Raw genomic sequence first — 14290 nt, 5'->3', positions numbered from 1 at the left:
AAAAGTTTAGGATAGATAGATTTGGGACTGATCAAGCTACTTTACTTTGATAGCCTGACTCATTTCATTATGCTCAACCTATATATTGACCTCTTTATGTATGTCTGCCCCATTTCCTCAGAATGCATTTTCCCCCCCAATTCAACTCCCTGGATATGATCCACTAGCTAAGAAAATAATGAAATTTTTTTTTTGGATCTGATTAATGATTGTCACATACCCTTACTAGAGGGTAGTGTACTCCCTGACATTGGGTAGTTAAATGACCCAAGAAATCTGAATGTTTCTCTATCATACTAGAGTCCTGAAACGGAATATCCTAAGACCATGAGACAAATTTTGAAACGATTGGGAAACTCTTAGGGATGGGTTTCGTGAGGTCTAGCAGGAGACATACTCTCACTTGCAAATGCGTCAACTCAAACGGGAGTAAATCATGTCTAATAAAAATGCCTATTTGATATGCAAATAACTCGACCAAATCCAAATATCTATACTATAAAGGCAGTCCAGGAAAAGAGATCCAAAAGGGAGCGAATTTGCTTAACTCAATATCTGGTTTAAAGTTAGGTATCCACTTCAATGTGACCAACCCAAACCCATTGTAGTACCAACCTTTAAACATGTGAACTGAATCTCTTTCCTCTTTTGAATAAAAAATAAAGATAAAGAATTGAGACCCACTATCAAGGAAAAAAGTATCTTTAACCCCTTTGCATACCCCTTTAGCCCATGTATTCAAAGAAGAAGGAAGAGGTGATGTTCCCCAGAACTTACCAATTAGTGCTTTGTCCTGAAGATGATAAATATGTGGTTGGAAGAGATCCTCTGGCAATACAATCCTACATGCTTCCCCTTCTTGTCCTCTGGTTGTGTTAGAAACAAGCTCATTTGCTTGTTTGGAATCCTCCACCAACAATGAATTCTTCCTCCACATTTTTAGTCCCTTAGTATCCCTATTACTCGAAGGATGAGATCATTCCTGATAAGATTTGGGTGTGAGGAATCTCTTTGGATTGAAGGGCACTCTAAAATTTGATGTTGAATAGTGTCGATTTCCTTTATGCATTAGGATACTATTTGGCTCCGATAGATAGCTAGGGTTTTGAATTGGAATGGAGTTTGGCCATGAAATGAAGGAAGGGAGCTTCATGGAACCGAATCTCTCTGCATGGAGTCTGGAAGATCTGAGATCTGCCCTTGATTCATTAAGCATTTTTTTTAAAATGGCTATGTTCTTGTATGGCCTCTGAATGGGTTCATCATGATCACAAATGTCAAAAACTTCTTTCTGATGGTTTTTTAGCCTTTTACCTGGCAAATGATGATTCTGCCAAGCCCTAAAGGTTTTTTGGTTACCTCTTTGTCATTCCCTATTTCTATCACCTAATCTCTATTAGATCATACTATGGTCATCATACCAGCTCTGTTGCTGAAATTGAAATCGTCTTCCCGCCCACAACCATCCACCCTTTGTGGAGCTCCTTTCCATGTTTATCTTAACTATCACTATGCATGTATATGTTAAATATAGACTTATTTAGAAATTAGATATATTCTTGAGAAAGTAAATGTATTTAGGTTTATACATATTTTATTTCTAATTATTAACTAATCTTGTGGTTGAATTCTTCTTAGGATTATTTATACGCTTATGTCTTCTTATGAACTTAGGTAATCTTCATTTAATATGCAATTGATCAAATATAATGAAAGCAATTTTGTAGGGATGGATTACAATATTTATGAAATAATATAATGTCAGTAAATTGAGCTAATGGATTAATGGAATCAATATTGATTTGGAACTATTAAATGTATGTTTTTTATTATGGGAAAACAGGTTTTGAGGGGACCCAAAAACCCTTACAATGGGTTTTGAAGGGACCCAAAACCCTCATATTTTGTCAGGATCTGGAACCCATAGAGCAACATTGCCACAAAAATCAAACCATGAAAACTAGTAGCCCCAAAATAGTTGAGCTGACAAAAGCCAGTCGAACACCAACATTGCCACAGGCAGAAAGAGCCAGCCAAACACTTAAGATATGATCAAGAAAAAAAATATTGGCCACACCAAAAAGGCTACAACCTTAACCTTAAGAAATAGTGATGAGGGTTCATAGGAACCCTTAGCCAAACAATAGGGATGTTCCCGACTCCCTTAACCTAAGACAAAGACTCCAGACACCAAAAAACCAGCCTAGCCCATAACCAAAAACAACCACTGTCTAAACTAGGCCCTTGAAAACTATCAGCTTCCAGCCAGACAAGATTAAACATAAAAGACAAAACATGATGAGACCTTGCCTTTGCTTTTGGATCTTGTCTTTCATTGTGGGGATACTCAGATGTGTGGTTTTATGTATTTGATTTCTAGAGGCTTAGGAAGGGAGTTTATGGAATTCATTATTGATTAAGTCATGCTTCTCTTTGATGAAATTTGTTTAAGTCTTGTATGTTTTGGAAGCTAGATGGTGTTTCCCAACCTATCTTGGATTCTCCCTGTATGTTATCTTATTCTAGCAAGAGAGTCAAGACTTACTATGGTATTTTGGTGATTTACCATCTTGAGATTTTTGGTTTTGATCCGTGGTGTTGCTTGTATTCCTAGGTGCAATCTTGGGGGAGTGGCTTTCATTGGAGGTCACGACCCAAAGTGATCACTAGGGTAACTCAATGAGAGTTTTGTAATCATGTGAAAACATAATATAATCAATTGGGATGGGTAGTTAGCTCGCATTAATAAAGAGTAAATTGTGTTGTCTCTCTTACGCTCGGGTGGTTATTTAAGGCAGAGGTAAGTAGAGAAGGGCCTGGAATGGCTTCCACCAATCTTGTCCTTTCGAAAGGTTGGTGTGGTCTAGTAGTGTTTGTATGGGTGTCGGGGGTCAGGAGAGGTCACCAAGGTAACCCAGGAAGGGGGTTGGGACCTAGTGAAGACCTACTAGGGTAACTCATGACAACCTAGTGATGACACTCTTCCGAATTGCATAGCTAGTGGTTTCTTTGGTTTTATTCTCTTGTGATTTCTAGGGCCTTTGGAAGTTGGTTGTCGTTGATGCTTTGCAAAAAGGGTTAGAAAAACTGTTCGATGACAACACACACACAAGAGCAAAACTTTAGTGTTAGCATCAAAAGATTATTCTAAACAGGCATATCAAAAGAGATACCAAAAGCATGAGAGAATATTTAACTAGGAAAGTAAATATGATGAGGCATCTCCAAATGCCTCCTAACATGCTCTTAGCTCCTTCTCCTTTGTTTTTCTCCTCTCCAAGTTCCAAACTAGTGTAGCTCTCAACAACTTTTTGCACTATGGATGCTTATGGAGGTTTGAGATTGAAGTATTTACTCTAAATGTGCATAAAAAGCTAATACTAGATGTTGTGATGCTAAAATGATTTATTTTAAACCAAAATGACAAGATATTAGTTATTTATGCTAAATGTTCTCTAAAATTCTTTATAACTTAGATGCATACAAGTTTTTAGGATTTGGATTATGAAGAAATGGGCTCCATTTATAAGAAAAATGGAGCAATGGATGGTTGAGATTGAGTAATCTCAACAAGGGTCAGGATTGAATGATATTCAATCCATGTGATGAGTACTTTCAACCCAATCCTAGGATGACAAGTGTCAATGTGAGATAGGTTGAGAGGAGAGGGAATAAGCATTAAATGCTTGACATGACCTGAGAGTTAACTTGGGAGTTAAGGTCAAGGTTGGGTTGAATGAATAAATTCTTTATTCAAAGAATAAAGATTTCATCCAATGGATAAACTCTTGTACAAAGGAAAAAGGGATAACCATGGTCAAAGCAATAAATGCTTGAGGAGACAAATGAGTGCAAGTTGAAATAACCATAAATGGTTATGTAAGAGCCATAAATGGTCATGTAAGAGCCATTATTGGTTTTGGAAGACTTTGGAGGTTAAATTGTTGAACACACAAAGCATTTAATGTTTTTCAAAGACTTTGAAGTCTTTGAGAAGTGACTTCAAGTTGCTTAGGAATGTGACAATAATTAGGGGATGGATTAGGTTAATCAAGAAGGATTTAGAAGAATCTAGAAGGGGGTTTAGGAATGCAAGTGGATTTGGTGGGTGAGGGAAAATAGGATTTTGTTTAAAATAAAATAAATTATTTCAATAAATGTGTGCAAGTTGTATTTGTAGGAAAATGCAAGTGGAGGGGGATTTATGATTTAAATAAATATTTTATTTAATTTATTTAAAAGAGGAAAAGGGGATTAAAATGAAATAAATATGATTTATTCATTTAATTGATTTTGTAAATTTGGTATAATGAATTAATTAAAATAAATTGAATAATTTATTTAATTAATAGAAGAATGTTTGAAGATGAACTAATAAAACATTAATTTAATTAACTGATGGCTAGTGGATTTTTAATCAAATAAATATGAAATATTCATTTAATTAAAATAGACAGATTTATGTGACTACATTTGCCCCTCTTTGAGACGGTATGATTTATCGTGTCGTTTCAAAGAAAAAAAAATAGGTGTGAAGAAATGCCCCATAAAATATTAATTTTTAATGGGTGGTATGCCCCCTCGAGGGATGGGCCAATAAATTTTAAAAAATCGGGCGATCTCTCGAAAAAGAATGAAAATTGGCAGGGTGATAGAAGAGAAGAATTCAGCAATACTGGTGAAAAATAGAAGAAATCGGGGATAAAATAGAGAAATGGGAGGCTCAGGAAGTTCACGGGGACCACGGCGGTGATCGGGGGAAAGTTAGGGGTACGGCAAAGGGTTTATATGGGGAGAAAGGGGTGAAAACAAGCTCATTTGTTATTACAACCATAGTGAAATTAGATCTCTGATAGTGACATTTTGGAAGAGCAAACAACAGTCAAGATGCCGGTACCAGTAGCAGAGCACCGATTTGAGCAAGTCCGACGATTCTAGTGGCCTGAGGACTACAAACCAACGGTATGTAAATTTGAAATTTGAAATTTTATGCATTTTTTATGTGTTTTTTGCTGAGTCCAAGTTGAGTCGAGACAATAGCGCTGCAACTGTGTTTTGGCACTTTTGTCCAATAAATTAGCGCTATTGGGCCACAATGGCGCTATTGTGTAGTCTTTTGAGTGCTTTGGTTAGTTTTATCACTTTTGAATAGTTGTTTTACGCTTTCACTTGTTGAGCATGTTTGTATGATTGATTGAGTGCTTTTGCTATGGATTAGCACTTTTGCATAGTTAGTATAGCGCTATTGTTGTTTGAGTGCTATTGCCTAGTTGGTTGGGCATTTTTGATGTGAAGCAGCGCTATTGCATAGATGTTGTAGCGTTGTTGTAGTTTAAGCATTGTGGGATGGATGATTGAACGCTTTTGGTAGGCAATTAGCGCTTTTGGATGGAGTGAGCGCTTTTGTGTGCGAAATAACGCATTTGTGTAGAAAATAGATGCCCTAGTGTTTTGATCAGATAATCTCTAGATGCTAATGATGAATGGATGGAGATGTGGAGTGAGAGTTGTTTTGAACCATAGCAGCCCCAATGAGACTTAGGTCATTAGGATAAATGTCTGTTGAAGTCTAGGTGTGCCATGATTGCTTACCTATTGAGAACCGAAGATACTTGATCAAAGTATCTATTGATAGTCTAGGTTGAAACTTTTAGAAAGTTTGAAATAAAACAACTGATGATGATGGGTGATGCACTTGTGTAGGAGGATCTACGCATCTTACAGTTGCACGAGAGACATCCCACCACATAGGGGTTGCGTGATCGGCTGACAGAGGTCAAGATTGATTGCATTTCAATGACTGGTTTGTACGACATTATGCATATGCCCATGATTCAGATGAAGCACGGTTTGATGATAGCCTTGGCAGAGTGTTGGCACAGTGAGACATGCACATTTCACTTGGCGCAGGGGGAGATGACGGTGACATTAGAGGATGTATGGCACATCCTGCATATTTCTATTCGAGGGGAGCTGGTCACCTATGACAGAGCGTGGGGTACCTTGGTGGTATAGAGATTTTTCGATGAGGATGTCTATATTGATGATGGCTCCATAGCCTGGGAGGTGGCTTAGGTGGTCGAGTCCAATAGAGAGGGAGAGGCGGTTTGCCTGTCATGCCCAAAATTTAGGGCAAAAACGGAATAATTTTTTTTTTAAAACATACTAAATTAATTAACAAGTTCACTCTCGCGACAAGCGTTAATGAAATTTTCATTATTAAATTCGAGCTAATTCTGAAACGAACTAAGCATCGATAAATTGTTTAATTTTAATTGCAGAAAAACTAACTGGTTTAATTCTATCTCCAAGAGATACCTAGTCATTAGGTTTATTAAATTAATCAAGCTAAAGGAAATAGAAGAGGAAATTTAATTTAATCTCCAATATGACTATATAGTCTAATCAACCTTTTTTTTTAAATTTCTCTTTATTATTTATTCCAAATTAAAACCAGGATTATATATATATATATATATATATATATATATATATATATATATATATATATATATATATATATATATATATATATATATATATATATCTATATATATATATATATTTGTATATATATAAATTCTGGTCACATTTTGGATAAGTATTTAAATTATAAATATATATATATATATATGTATATACATATATATATATATATATATATATAGATACATATATATATTTATTTCATATATTTAAATATTTTAATTCTAATTCAAAAGCACATTAACTTTCTATCTATTAATCCATATTTTCCCCCAACCCTAATTAGGGTTCTAATTTCTCACATATATATTATCTAAACTAATTAACATATTATTTTTACAACCAATTTGCCCTAGCCCCACCCGGGCTAGGGTTTAACCCATTTTTTTTTTTGTTACAGACAATTTTTTTTTTTTGCTGGGCCGAAGACCCCAAGGCGGCCATGTTTTTTTTTTATTGCAGGCTGCGGAGGAAGGAGGCGGGTTTGGCCGCGCGCCACTGTGTGAGTGCATAGTGGGCGCCGTGGCACCACTGTGTGCCCACACAGTGGGCACCGTGGCACCACTGTGTGCCCACACAGTGGGCGCCGCTAGCGGCTCCCCACTGTGTGGCCACACAGTGGCGGCCGTGGCCGTCCACTGTGTGCCCACACAGTGGGAGCCGAAAGCGGCTCCACTGTGTGTGCACACAGTGGGTGCCGCGCGGCCCTCCACTGTGCGTACACACAGTGGGGTCCGCGAGGACCCAATAACATTCTCCCTTTTTTTCTTTTTTTTTTTCTAAATATATAATATATAAAAATATATATATATATATATATATATATAAATTTATATATATATATATATATTTATATATTTTATTTATATTTATATAAATTTATATCCACAGTTAAAAATGGTGAAAATATTTCAATATGAATATATATATTTTTTAAAAGAGATTTACATGCGAATTTTTTTTTAAACTATTATAATAAAGGGAAAGGCATTAAGTTTATTCAGAAAGAAATATATATATATATATATATATATATATATATATATAATAAGCTTTTTAAATCAATGCTAACTGAAATACAATTTAAAATACTTTTTAAAAGATACAATATACTTTTCTGGAATAAAAAGAATTTCATTGTTTTTTTTCCTCTAATAAAATATTTACATAAAACACTTTTTTCATTAAAATACTTAAAATCTTTCAGCATCAATACACTTCTATTTTGCCACAAGTAAAATATAGGTAAAATTTAAATGAAAATAATTCTTTTTTTTTTTTTTTTTTTCCATAATTCAAAGAAGCTTTTGCATGCAACACAAATTAACTTTTCTTTTTCTAAAAACCAGAAGTAGAAATAACAAACTTTTCTTTTTTAAAACATCTCTAAGATATTCTACCAATTTACAGGATGTTTCTCTGAATAGTCACAACAATAAAACTTCAAGTCTACTTTCACAAATTACAACTTGCTTCTCTTTACTATGAATGAGGCATACTTCTATAACAAATTTTAAACAAATATCTGCAACTGAATTTAAGTATCTTCAATAACAATCTTCTGTGTCTCTTTCATGGTTCCTATTCTCTTTCCTCTGAATTTCCTGCATAATAGAAAACACAAATATGACCACAGAGTGCTCACCTCCCAGTCTAGGCTAACTGGTAGCCACCCTCGAGCTCGGAGAACCAATTCCTAGATGGGTAACAAACAGGCAAACACATAGAAAGCAATGCATACAGGTTTTCCAGACACATTCCCAACTTGGTTTTCACAGCACCACACTTTGGTGATGAACATTTTCAAAGGGTGGTAGTGGACCAATACCCTGAGGAGAACTGCAAGTATGAAATAAACAAGAAGCCACCTCATGGCACAATAAAAATATCAAGAATTCTCAACCCCTTATTCCTTATGCCCCCCAAAGGCATTCTAGCCTTATATCCCTCCTTATGACCCCCATTGCACAAACAGGCCATGCAGCAAGGGTCACACAAAGATCCCTTGTGATCGCTCTCAAAAGAGAGTCTCTCACTCGAGGGCTGTCACTACTACCACCCTCAAGATCCTCTTCTCTCCCAAGAGTAAGAGATCTTGAGAAAACTCCCAAAACACAACAATTCATAAAGCAAAAATACCAAAAGATTTTCTAACACAAACTTTCAAGAACACAGATTTCTTATACAAACAACTTCCAGACATAAACAAGAAGAAGACATTAAAAATAATTGAAACCAACCTTAATCTGCCCAAAGGTTATTATGGTATTTGATGAAGAGCTGCCCAATCCACAAATCTTTTTTCCTTCTACCCTTATTCAATTTCTCTATTCCATAACATTATTTTCTTTCCAAATTTTCTTCTATCTCCAAAAATGGAGAGTGGGTGATTACCCTGCTATTCTCAAAAATCTTCCTTAAGAAGCTCACTCTCTGAGTTCTCACAGGATTCTAAAAAAAAACAAAAAGAAGAAAGAAAGCAAAATGCAAAAAGACTCTCATTCCAAAAGGGAAAAATCTTGATTTGATTTAACTTCTAATCTTCAATTTTCGCTCAACTCAAAAAAACCAATTTTTAAAGCGTTAAAAAGATCATTATAAAGTAGAAACTTGCCTAAAATTACTTCTAACCCCTAGGTATACCTTATGGGCTTTAGGAAACCTTATTAAACTACCCCTAGGTGTTCATTTAACCCATTTTAAACCCCTCTGAAGTTTATTTTCGGGTCAAACATAAGTTGACCACTCCAAATATTATATTCCCAAAGTATTTATGTCAACACATTAATTTATTTAAGAAAACTAAAATTAAACACTTTCCCACCAAGAGACAAAATAAAACATTTAAATTTAAATCCACACATGTGTCAAGTGACACTAATAAAACACTTTTACAAAAATAAAACATGAGATTGTCTCTCGTGGTTTTTACACATTAAATTTAATTAACACTTAACACTCATGCAGCATATACTGATATGAATAAAATACAACACAAACGGGGTGTTGTCTCTCCAAATAGACAAACCCTGGCTTACGAACATACATAAGTCTAGGTTTGATTCTCCGTAATTTTCCATGGTCACATGGTAAATTTTCCTGCGCATCTCAATATACACATTAGTACTTCCACATATCCAATTATAATATAATTCAATAATATAACAATGCACATCATTACTTGCATACAATTTTCATCTGCACAGATCAAATACAACTTTTACCAAGCAATTTCACATAAGCAATTTTCATCCCAATTCACATAAACTAAACATACATCATAGTTCTATATTCAGAATAAAGTCCTGCAAATTCAATAACGACATCTATCATTGCAATATCATTCTATCTAATAATCATGTAGTGTTCTATCTCATAAAGCATGTAAGTAAATCATCAAATCATAGCAATGTTATCCAAATCTTGAAATCATATAAGTTCTAAGTCTCAAAATGCATCAAAATAAAGTATCCATAATAGTCTAAAATATAAAATCCACTGAATGTCAGACTGAGTCGAGGTGAGGCCTCACATTGCCACTGCGGATATCACAGGGACCGTTGATGTTGGGAGTGTTGGCATTTTTTATGTTTATGTTGTGATTGTCATTGATGGACACACACCTACATTGAGATCCTCTTTATATGTATGAGTTAAAGCACAACCGGTATTTGTTCCAACTGGTATGTTGTATTATAATCTTTACACTATTGATGTTTTGCAGAATGTGTTTCCTAGTCTGAAGTGGCATGTTGACCTCAAGCGATACGAGGGTTTAAAGAGGCATAACACATTTCTACCAGTCTTCATTTTTGTCGAACCGGCAACCGACACTTTGTATGAACCGGTAATACTTTGTGATGATTTACCCACCGATTGTTTGACAGTGCCGATACTATAGCGATGCTTTTTGTGACGTATTACCTAGTATGTCTAGGTTCATTGAACCTAGGAAATTGTGATGTAATCCTATTGGTCTGACATGAAATCAGTTTCCTTTATAAGGACATCATGTCTAGGGTTTTAGGAAGTTGTTGTTATTGTTGTTGCGATAGTTGATATTGCAACTAGGGTTTAAGGTGGTTGAGGAGTTGGAGAGATTATGAATGTGTAGAAGACTAAAGTAATGCAATAGCGCATTAAGAACGAGCCATCAAGGATCTAACCGAGTAGTCTGTGCTATTAGCTAGATCAAACACTTGTTGATTACTCACATCTTTCACAAGTTTGTAGCCTTTAACTGGGTAGGCCCAAAAGTCTCTTGTAAATCCTCTAGCAAGGTGGTTCACATCTGTGGATCTAAAATCCTCTAGAAAGGTAGTCTTTAATAGGACTTGTCTCCTAACAGAGATTGAGATTCCTAACAGGATCTGTTCTGGTAAAGAACAATATAAGACCTTAACCGGTCTGGTTCATATTCTTCAGATAGTGACTTGTGAGTTCCATCTCACCGTGATTTTTCCCATTTGGGTTTCCACGTCAAAATATCTTGTGTTATGGTGTTTGTGCTTCTGTGGGTAAATGCATTATTAGCTATTTGGTTTGCATGTTTGTTAACTAGTTTGTTTGTTAAACTATTTTACCGGTTTACTGCTAGTCTTGCAAAGTGTTTAAGACAAAAGATTTTTGGCATACTAATTCACCCCCCCTCTTAGTATTCATCAAGGAGGAGTCAGATTAGGTGGTTGAGGTATGGAGAGGTAAATATCAATGGATAGAGGGGAGGGAGCCACTGGAGAGGGAGCTACAGGTGAGGCACCTATGGATAGAGGGGAGGGAGCCACTGGAGAGGGAGCTATAGGTGAGGCACCTATGGATACAAGGGAGGGAGCAACAGGGGGTGGTGATCTTCGGGATGATATGCTAGCATATTTATAGACTCAACTTACAGCAGCCAAGACACAGGTAGAGAATCTAGAGGCAAAGGTTGCAACTAGAGATGTGCAGCTATTTGCACGAGAGTCAGAGCTAACTGTAGTGTTGCGGGAGAGGGATGGTGCAGTGGAGAGATTAGTAGAGCTGCAAGAGAGAGTCCAGGTTGGAGTAGGAGCACATGGTCCTACTAGGGAGGTGATGAGGGAGATCCGGTGAGCATAGGATGAGATAGAGTATTGGCGTGGGTTATATGAGTAGGTGGTGCTAGCTAGTTAGCGAGCATTGAGCTATTCATAGATGCGACATGCCATATCAGGGCAGTCTCAGAGGGTGCAGAGCAGTGGGGTTGTGATGGGTCCTCTACAGAGAGATAGGTCAGGTGGCGTAGGAGCTAGTGGGGGTTTGATGGGGCCTCCACGGAGAGATATATTAGATGGTGCACGGACTAGTGGGGGAGCAGGTGGTGATAGCGGTGCAGCATCTGGTCAGAGTGGCATCTGAGAGAGCATTTTATATATTTTGATATTTTGTCATTTTGGACTAATTCTTGGATGGCTCTTGGTAGTCGATTTTGTAGACTTCATTGTACTCTGATACATGAGATGATATATATGAGGAGATCCCATAGTTTTGATGATATGCATTTTGATATGTATGGAGTTGATGCTTGATGGTGATTTGTACTTTGCTATATGTATGTGTTTATGAGATGATTCCTATAAGCATGTTTTATGATTATTTATGCTTACATGATATATATATGCATGTTGTATGATGTTGGATGCTAACACGTGGATGCAGGTATATATATGTGTATTTTGATGTTTTTGGGACAAAATGCTAGATGTATGTAATGCCATGATGTTTATGGTATGCATAATAAAATGATGATTTATGATGGTATAGATAGTAGTTTGTACTGTATATTAGCACAAGGATGGGATAATGATATGTAATGATGTTAATGCTTAATGCTTTTGAATGAATGATTTATTTATGTATATGCATCTATATGGTTTTGAAAAATGAATGTATATGTGGATAAACAAAATGTAAAGTACAAATGTTTAAATGATGATTTCTAAAATGAATGCATATGCTATAATGTATGAACCAATGTTTGAGACAAATGGTTTTATGATTCTAAATGCCTAAAAATATGATGAATTAAAATGATAATGTGATGATAATGCAACTTATGGTTAATGAATAACTGCATCGTAATGCAATTAAGAGGGATAATGAATGCAATCTAAATGAATCCTAAGTGAGATAAAATGGATGAATGAATGCACTTTAACTAATGAATAGATAAATGAATGTATGCAATTATGAAAACCTAAACAAAAGCATGATACATAAGTGTGAAAATGATGACAATCACTAACGGATGTTTAAATGAATGTATGGTAATGAGTAATCATGGTAGGAAATGCAAATAAGGATAATTATTTGTGTAAGTGAATCTAAATGTCATGAGTGTAATAATGAAATGATATAATGATACTAATGCAAGTAAAATGAAAATGAACTAGATGGGGGAAGTGCAACTAAATGATATTAAATGCACGCTAATGAATGGCTAAATAATAATGCAAATGCAACTAAAATGTAATGAAATGATGATGAGATGATGATAGATGAATGCAAGGTGTTGTAGACTTTGCATGATGCACTTGATGATGTATCAGAGTACTTTGTCGCGATTGTATCGAAAAACCAGCTCAATTTTTGTATAACGGCTCATTTTTAACTTTGTTCATACTTTGCATGCAAAATTATGTAAATAAATGAGTAAATGGATGGACGATATGCAATGGAATGCAATATAAACAGATGAGATGAAATGACAATCCATAGTGCTTTATTTTTCATCATCAAGCCTGAAAATGTTGTAAGAAAATACAAGCAACTTGACATAATGATTCAAGATGACCCGAGTATTCCTTACATGGGTTTTGATATAGAAAATTAATACAAACAACTTTATATAAGGGGTCAAGTTGACCTGAGTATTGCTTGTGGAACAATCAAGGATCATCTCCTTTCATGCATGACATGGATCATCCTCCTTGATCTTGGGCTGATCATATCCTGAGACAAGTTCATACCATAATAAGAGACAAAAACCTTTATCCAATTTGGATGAGGTAAGAGGAACCAAAGAAAGAGCATTGGACCTGTAAGTAAACAACATACATAAAGAATATAGAATATGGATCCTTGGTAATGGTTCATGCTCATTGATTGAGGTATACGTTGTAGTCAGTAAGTCGTAGTGATCTGTTACTATATTTTGCCTATGATCACGTAGCTTAGTGAACTTCCCATGTAGACACCATTAGTACATGCCCCAGAACTTCATCAAAAGAAATCGTAGAAGATACACAAATAATGCGGTAGGAACCTGATATGAATAAATAACCCACAAATCAACCAACTATTTGATAGCTTAAACAGAATTTTCTTGTCAAAGAAAACGTCATTTTGTCTTTGTTTTGGTAAGGAAGGATGCATCCTTGTTGAAGACATTTTGAGTGTTGATGTTGATTGTTTGGTCGATTTTGAGAAGTGATCATCGTGCGAGTATTTTTCAATGCTTGTTTGGTATATTCTTTGAAAAACGTATGTACAATGTGTTGCCATGTTTTTGTTTGATTTTTTATGTTTTCTGATGTTTTTGGATTTGTGAGACATTTTTTAATGTTTTTGGTATTTTGTGAGATAGTTTTGAATGTTTTTTGGTATTTTGTGAGATAGTTTTGAATGAATAACTCAATGAATCACAACAGTAATCTATAACCAACTTCCATCAAATTAGATTAAGGGCATTGCCCCCAATTTAGACATGACTCTGAAAAAGTAGGATGCAAGACGCATGAAGTACTATCCTTAATTGCAGATCAATAACGAGCCATGGTTTGGACGG

This window comes from Cryptomeria japonica, chromosome 9 (genome assembly GCF_030272615.1).
Source record: "Cryptomeria japonica chromosome 9, Sugi_1.0, whole genome shotgun sequence".
In the NCBI taxonomy this organism is placed as follows: domain Eukaryota; kingdom Viridiplantae; phylum Streptophyta; class Pinopsida; order Cupressales; family Cupressaceae; genus Cryptomeria; species Cryptomeria japonica.
The sequence above is the reverse complement of the archived record's forward strand: the minus strand, read 5'-3'. Positions refer to the sequence as shown.